Consider the following 8,270-nt stretch of genomic DNA (forward strand, 5'->3'; position numbering starts at 1 on the left):
TTTCACATTGGAAAGACATATTTGCTTGTTTGGAATGAGTATCTCTGGAATCCACAGCTGGATATCAGGTTACATTAGTCAAAGAAGCAAATGGCTCACTGTACTGAGTAAAGCTGCTTGGAGGAAATACAGCTCCCCATCCAGGTATTTCAGCTAATTTTGTTTACCCTGTAGATTGACTCACAATGACCTATTCATCACAGATGTGTTGCTTTAATTAATTTTCTTTAGTTTTTTTCTAGTAATCATTTACATTAATAGGGACTGCTGCCTACAGACTACAAGGAGAGAATAGAGTCAGTTAGCAGAAGCATATTAGTGGGATATTATAATTAAAATAAGCATCTTAGAGGTAATTCCTTTCCTCTTCCCTTATTGCTTTTATTTAAAAAGAAAGAAATGAGTTGTAGAGAAAAGAAAAGCTTTCCCAAGAGGATGAGAACAGGTCTTTTGTTTTTTAAGCCTGTAATTTTTATCTTTCACATTGTGCGTACACCTCCTTCCCATTCCAAATTACTGGGCTCTGTATCCACTGGTTTGAAAGACTGATATCAGAACGCTTTAGCTCAGATAACATTATGTTTTATGTATGCATTTTTTGTTCATACAACATATACATACTGAATGCAATTAAGATCATGCTGAGTTTCTGAGTTTAATATGATTTTTCTGTCCTAGGTATTTCAGAAAACTTTCTGAATGTGAAATATTATAACTGATATAATCAATTATTAATTACATATGTGTTTTCTAATAAGTAATTATAATTAGATACATAATACTTTACTTCTATAGAATGTGTTATTCTTTTGTTGTTCCTCCAAGAAAACCCTGTCTGTTTGCTATTACTTTCTTCATTGTACACATGGGAACATTTATGAACATCCAGCTTAGATTGTGACTTTTATGACTATTTACCATTAGCCTCCCAGAAAATCTTCCTGCTCTACAGTTTCTTCACTGTATTCCTTACTTATGCATTTCTCAGTGTATAAATGAGGGGATTTAACATGGGGGTGATAATGGTGTAAAATACAGCCACCGTCTTATCTTCTTTAAAGGTAGTATCAGGGTGCATATACATGAAAGTACAGGGACCATAGAACATGATGACCACACGAATGTGGGAGCCACAGGTGGAGAGAACTTTGCATCTACCTTCTGCTGACTGCCTTCTCAGGGACACCAGGATGATGGTGCAGGATATTAACAATGTAACAGAGCCCTATAGAGTGATGGTACTACTGTTGACTGTCCCAGCAGCTCCAACAAGGTATGTGTCTGTGCAGGCAAGTTTCAGCACAGGGTGCACATTACAAAAGTAGTGATCAATCTCTCTGGGTCCACAGAAGGGTAGCCGGACTACCAGAGTCACGAGGATAATGGTGTGTAAGAACCCTCCTACCCACATCCCCAGAAACATTTTATTGCATCTTTCATGATCCATGATGGTCACGTAGTGTAGGGGTTTACAAATAGCCACATAATTATCATAGCCATTACAGTAATGATGAAGATCTCAGTGCAACCAAAGAAACAGGCCCCAAAGAGTTGCAACATGTACCACACATAGGAGATAGTTTTACTCTTTGCTAATTGTTCAACAATCATTTTAGGAGCTGTGACAGAAGAGTAACAAATACCACAAAAGGCAAGTAATTGAGAAAGAAACACAAAGGAGACTTCTATAATTACCCACAGAAACTCAGAATGATGAGGAGGTTTCCCAGAATGATTGTGTAGAAGAAAGAAAACACCACAAAACAAACTTCTTCAGCGTCTGGGTTCTGAGAAAGACCCAAGAAAATGAATTCAGTCACATTGTTTATTTTTTCCATAGAATTATCAGGCCAAGGTTTCATGAGGCAATTAGATTATCTGAAAGAAAAACATAACAAGGACCTACATTCATTTCTAACTCCAAACAAATGGATGGTCACGATAGCTGAAAATAGAAAATGGGTGCTTACAGCTTCTTGGCATGCATAATTAAAGATATTGATGTTTGCATATCCTGATCATCTTACCTCAATATAATAGTCCATTTGTTCACTTAAAATGATGAAACAAAGACCAGAGAGAAAGCAAACCCTCTAAGTCACACAACAAAGCAGGAGTCTCACTTCCCTCACCTTTTACTAAGATTTTCTCTTCTGTTTGTTCTAAAACTTTACTAGTTCTTGTTCTGTATAAAGCACTCAGCTCAATTTTAAAACAACTTCTCTTTTGGGGAATGTGGTAACAATGATATTTTAGTAAAAGTTTTCCTTATTTTTGGCAAAGAAGTGAAGATGAGCCCACATTTTCCCTTTTAAATACTCCCTGAGTGTTCAAACTCTTACAGTCGGTCAGGAGGTGGGTCACATAGTAGAGCGATAACTCAAAATTACACATATCTGATACTGAGATAATGGTGCTGGATAAATCCTTTAGCATCATGGGATTTTTTATCCCATGTGTGAAATGAGAAACATTCATTTTCACTGTTATATTTGTAGTTATTTGGAGTATGAAATTTAAACAACTGTGTCATCCTGGGATAGAAAATAAAACCCTGACAAGGAGACAGAGATTTTAAATATATATATAAAACAATAAAAGAAACATCTGAGGACACATCAAGACCTGTTTGATTCGAATGAAGGGGAAGTGAAATCTCTGGTATTTTCTCCATCTTCAAACTCAATGTTGAGGATACCCAAAGAAATACTTTTACTTGATATTAAAAATATTTTTAACTGAAAAATGGAAAAAGAAGCCAAAAAAAGATTAAAAGGAAACACTCCATTCTTCACTCATCTTTTTAATCTCTCAAGCCATGATGGTTTATATTAGTTCTTCCACTTAGGGCTCACTAAATATTCCTGGAGAAAGTTATCACTGAAAAGTACTTTAAATTGGCTAAGTAGGAAGATAATATTTAATTTAAATGTAGGAAACTTCAGTGGTGAAATTTAGTAAGGCATTTCACTTATATGGAATAATTTTGATCCCAATGGTTTAAGACTATTCCTCAAACCACGCCACAGATGTAAAAGATTCCTTGAGTCATACAGGTTAGGATAGAATTACACAGTACCATAAGTAATCATTGGGAAGTTCATTCATCTGAGAACACATCCCATGCAGATCTGTCAAGTTTAGTGCTTACAACTTCTCCTGATCCGATATGTGCTCTCATCTGTTCCTTTGCTCTGCACTGTGCCTGGCTCTCAAGCTTTATGTGAAGATACAAGGGTGGGTTTCCCCAGGTCTGTGTTTTAGAGTTGAGAGAGTAGCAATACAGGTGTTCTTCCCTTACACAATACAAAATCAGATAATGATAATAATGGTCATAACAGTAACAACAACAACTTAACTTCATCCTCAAGTACATCTTCATACTCTTCTTACTTGTTATTATTTTTGTCTTTTATTTTGGAATGTTGAAAAGATTACTCTGCTCCACTGAGTGAACTCTTCAATTTAAGAGAGCCCAATAATAGCAATTTTTGACAATTGTGAATTATGTTGCTTGGTTCTCATCTAGAATAAATTGAGCATTGAAATATTAGCCTGGGAACTGTGCCTTTACTGTCCACAGCATAAATTCCCAGAGGAGATTTTCTTTCTCCTTGAATCAATTCCTTCATCCACATTCTGAACATTTGAAAGTGATAATGCCACAATTTCTTTGGAAATTATTGGTATTTTCTTATTCACAATCATGCTATCTCATCTCATGATAATATATAGATGCATTTTATTTCTTATCTCAATTTTGTTCTCCCCTTCTTTCTGAGGATGGTGTCTTCCAATTGTATCACAAGCATTCGAAATATTGCAATTTGATTGAATTCCCTTCCTCTACAAACCTTTTACATAAATTGTAGAAGAAAAATATCTCACCAGTTCTGTCTAGGGCTTGAGTTTTGCTTTATTTTTCTATCTCTTCTGATCATGTGGGTACAGTTATCAAACATAGAGTAGACTGCTGCCATAGGGATTGCTTTTCGAATAATTTGTACCAGTGAAGCCCTGGCACCCAAAACTCAAAGGCTGGTACAAGTCAAGTTTTGTTCCTTGTTTTGTCTCTCACCTACTGAAATTTGCCATTTCACAGTGTCTTTGGCAACAGATGATCTTTTCTGTACTTCTTTTAGGGTGTATTTAAAGAGAATGATGCAAAATGTTAATGACTTTGTGGAAAGACTTTCTTTCAAAAGACTTTGTATAATCAGAATAACATCAGAGAACTAAAAATAAGCTGTAATTTCCAGATGTCTTTTTAATTAAAAACAAGTTTTTAAAATTTTCTTTGTTTAGGCTGAATTTAAAGCCTATCGTGACCTTGGGGAAAAGATGGTAAAGTAGGAAGGCAACCACCTCCCACATACACACCAAAGAATAAGTACAGAAATAAAACTACCCTTAAAAATAACCTGAAGACTTCAGAACAGTCTATCTATACTGATGAAGAAGAGAGGAGGAATCCTGCACATATGGCCCTGGGAAAATGAATACACAATGCATTGAGCTTTGGTGGTTAATGGGGCTGGACACCTGGGAGAGATGGAGTACTTGGGAGGCTGAGACTCCTGTCACTTATGGAGGACATTCAAGCTCCATCAGTCCCACTGAGACCCAACTCAGTGGTGGCAATTTGAGAGATTTACCAGCAGCAGGGTAACAGAGGCATGGGGGTTACAGGGAGCTCTCTCCAAAATAAAAAGTGCAGGTAGGTGATGCTTTCCCAGGCCTCCCTCTGGGCAACTGTCAAGCAATCATGGAAGCCAGCCCCAAATGCTCCATCACCCTCACTGGTGGCTCAGCCCTGAAGGACTTCACAGTGCACCCACCCACTCTCCTGATATACATGCCCAGCAGCAATCAGACTTTCCTGCTTGGCTGGCAGAGGGAGGCTTTTCCAGTTTTCCCAGCCCTCTCTCAGCCAAACTGGAGAAGCACATGTGGGAGCCAGCTCCAAACACTCCTTTACCCTCCCTGTTGGCATAGCCCCATGCTGCGCTCCCTTGTGCACCTGCCCCCCACACACCACAAGGCAAGTAATTGGAAGAGGCAGAGGGAAGCCCCAACCACAAATATCCCAGCAGAAGCACTGACGTTTGGTTCATGAATGGCCAAGTGAGGCAAGCTGTCAGCTTCTGCTTACAAAGTTCAGCTACTGCCAGCACACAGGCAGAAAGGTGGCCTGCCCACAGCCCACCAACAGTAATTGTGGCTCCCTTGCAAAGGAGAACCAGGAGCTGTAGAGCAGAGTATTGAGATTCTGGGTACCACAGTACACCTTCATCATAAATCCATTATTCTCTAGACAAAAGGGAGATCTATATAACACATAGAAGGAATCATGGAAAACCAGACAAAATGAGGAAGCAAAGGAATGTTTTAAACAAAACAGAAGACACCAGAAAGAGGGTAAGTGAAACAGAGATCACCAATCCTCTTGATAAAGACTTCAAAGTGACAGTCATAAATATGCTCACTGTTCTGCAGAAAATAATTGATAATCTCAGGGATAACTTTAACAAAGAGATAGAAGATTTTAAAAGAGCCACTCAGAGAAGAAGAATAGCATAACTGTATGAAAAATACAATGGGGATGAATATTAGATTGCTTCAAATAGAGGAGAAAACAATGAGATGGAAATTAGAAATCAGAAAAACAACCAATCTGAGTAACAGAGAGAAATAAGAATCTCTAGGAATGAAAGAATGCTAAGAGCTGTGTGACAACTACAAATGAAACAATATTCACATAATAAGGATACCAGAGGCAGAAGAGAGGGACAGAAATGAAGAAAGTCTCTTAGAAGAAATAAAAGCTGAAAACTTCCCCAGTCTGGGGAAAGAAATAAATACCAAAGTCCTGAAGTACAGAGAGCCCCTAACAAAAGGAACCCCAGGAAAACAACACCAAGGCACAAAATAACAAAAATGGCAAAGATTAAAGATAAAATCAAACATTAAAAGCAGCAAGAGAGAGGCAGACTGTTATCCATAAAGTTATCAGCAGATTTCCCAGCAGAAAATTTACAGACCAGAAGGGAGTGACATAAAATATTTAGTGTATTGAAACAGAAGAACCTTCAACCAAGATGTTTTGTACCCAGGAAGGTCATCATTCAGAATTAAAGGAAAGATTAAAATTTTCCCACATAAACAAAAGTTAAAAGAATTCACTAACACTAAACTGGCCTTACAGGATATGTTAAAGGGACTTCTGTAGATAGAAATGTTCTTAAGCCTAAAAATTTTTCATAACTGAAAATGAACCCACAGTCAAGGTAGTAAACCAATTACTTACTAACAAAGTATGTAGCTAAAAAAACAAGTAGTAAAATAATATACAAAATCAGTTAAGGGATACATAAAAATACAGATTATGACATCTAATAAATAAAGTGTGAAGGAAGAAGAAGAAAAAAGAAGTACTTTTAGATTGCACTTGAAATAGAATAACCATCAACTGAATATAGACTGTTATATATTTATGAACTGTATATTAACCCTATCATAACCAGAAACTTAAGCCTATAATAGATACACAAAAAACATTTAAAAAAGAAATCAAATCATAATATTAAAAGAAACCATCAAGAGAAGAGTACAAGAGAGGTAAAAAGGAACAAAGAGGAACTTAAAAAACCCATCAATAAAAGAATTACTAAAATGGCAATAAATACACACCGAAATATAAATGGACTGAATGCACCAAAAGACACAGGGCAGCATAACTGATGAAGAAACAAGACCCATACATATGCTACTACAAGAGACTCATTTCAAACCTGACAACATACATAAACTGCATGTAAATGGATGGATAAAGATATCACATGCAAATAATAGGTAGAAAATAACAGGAGAAGCAGTACTTACATCAGACAAAATAGACCTCAAAACAAGGAAAATCACAAATGGCAAAAAAGGGCATTACATAATAATAAAGTAATCAGCCCAACAGACGATATAATGATTATAAACATGTATGCACCTAAAATAGCAGCACCTAAATATGTAAAACAATACTAACAGTACTACACGGAGAAACAGTTTGCAATTCACTCATATTAGGGGACTTTAACACACTACTTACATCAATGAACAGATCAACCAGAAAGAAAATAAATAAGGAAAAAGAGGCCCTGAACAACACAATACATCAGATGAATTTAATAGATATATAAAGAACATCCCAACCAAAAGTGGCAGGTTACACATTTTCCCAGTGTACGTGGAACATTTTCCAGAATAGATCATATACTAGACCACAAAGAACCTCAATAAACTTAAAAAGATTGAAATTGTATCAAGCAACTTCTCAGACCACAAAGGTATAAACTAGAAATAAATTACATGAAGAAAACAATAATAAAATAAACTCATAAACACATGCAGGCTAAACACCATGCTCCTAAATAATCAATGGATCAATGAACAAGTCGAAACAGAAATCCAGCAATACATGGAGACAAATGAAAACAAGAATATAACAGTACAAAATTTATGGGGTGCCACAGAAGCAGTTCTAATAGCAAAGTACATAGCAAATCGGCCTCCCTCAAATAACAAGAATAATCCAAAGAAAGAGTCTATGCTCACAAATAAAGAAACTAGAAAAAGAAGAACAACTGAAACCCAAAATTAGTACAAGAAGGGACATAATAAAGATCAGAGCTAGAATAAATAAAAAAAAGAGAAGAATAAAACAGTAGAAAAAGTCAATGGAACACAGAGCTGGTTCTTTGAGAAGATAAACAAAATAGACAAACTCCTAGCCAGATTTATCAGGAAAAAAGAGGGAGGACATAAACACAATCAGAAATGAAAAAGGAATAGTCACAATAAATACCACAGAAATACAAATTATTACAGAATTCTATGAAAATTTTTATGCCAATAAATTAGAAAATGTAGAAGAAAGAGACAGATTCTTAGAAACATACAACTTCTAAGACTCATCCAGGAGAAACAGAAAATATGAACAGACAAATCACCAATAAAGAAATTGAATAGGTAATAAAAAAAATTCCCCAAAATATATTCCAGGATCAGATGGCTTCACAACTGAATTTTACCAAACATTTAAAGAGCTAACGCATCCTTCTTAAAGTATGTTGAAAAGTAGAAAAGGAGGGAATATTTCTAAAATTCTTCTGTGAGGTCAGCATCACTCTAATACCAAAACCAGACAACACTACAATAAAAGAAAATTGTAGATCAATATCTCTGATTAATATAGAAGTAAATATCCCTTAAAACATTAG

The 8,270-nt window shown here is 36.0% G+C and overlaps 1 pseudogene; it reads right to left on the minus strand.

Moving 5' to 3' along the window:
- Positions 1-910: 910 nt before the first annotated feature.
- On the minus strand, positions 911-1,838 carry LOC118935893 (olfactory receptor 4S2-like; annotated as a pseudogene).
- Between the last annotated feature and the right edge of the window lie 6,432 nt (positions 1,839-8,270).

The sequence above is a fragment of the Manis pentadactyla genome, chromosome 18 (assembly GCF_030020395.1).
Source record: "Manis pentadactyla isolate mManPen7 chromosome 18, mManPen7.hap1, whole genome shotgun sequence".
Classification (NCBI taxonomy): Eukaryota; Metazoa; Chordata; class Mammalia; order Pholidota; family Manidae; genus Manis; species Manis pentadactyla.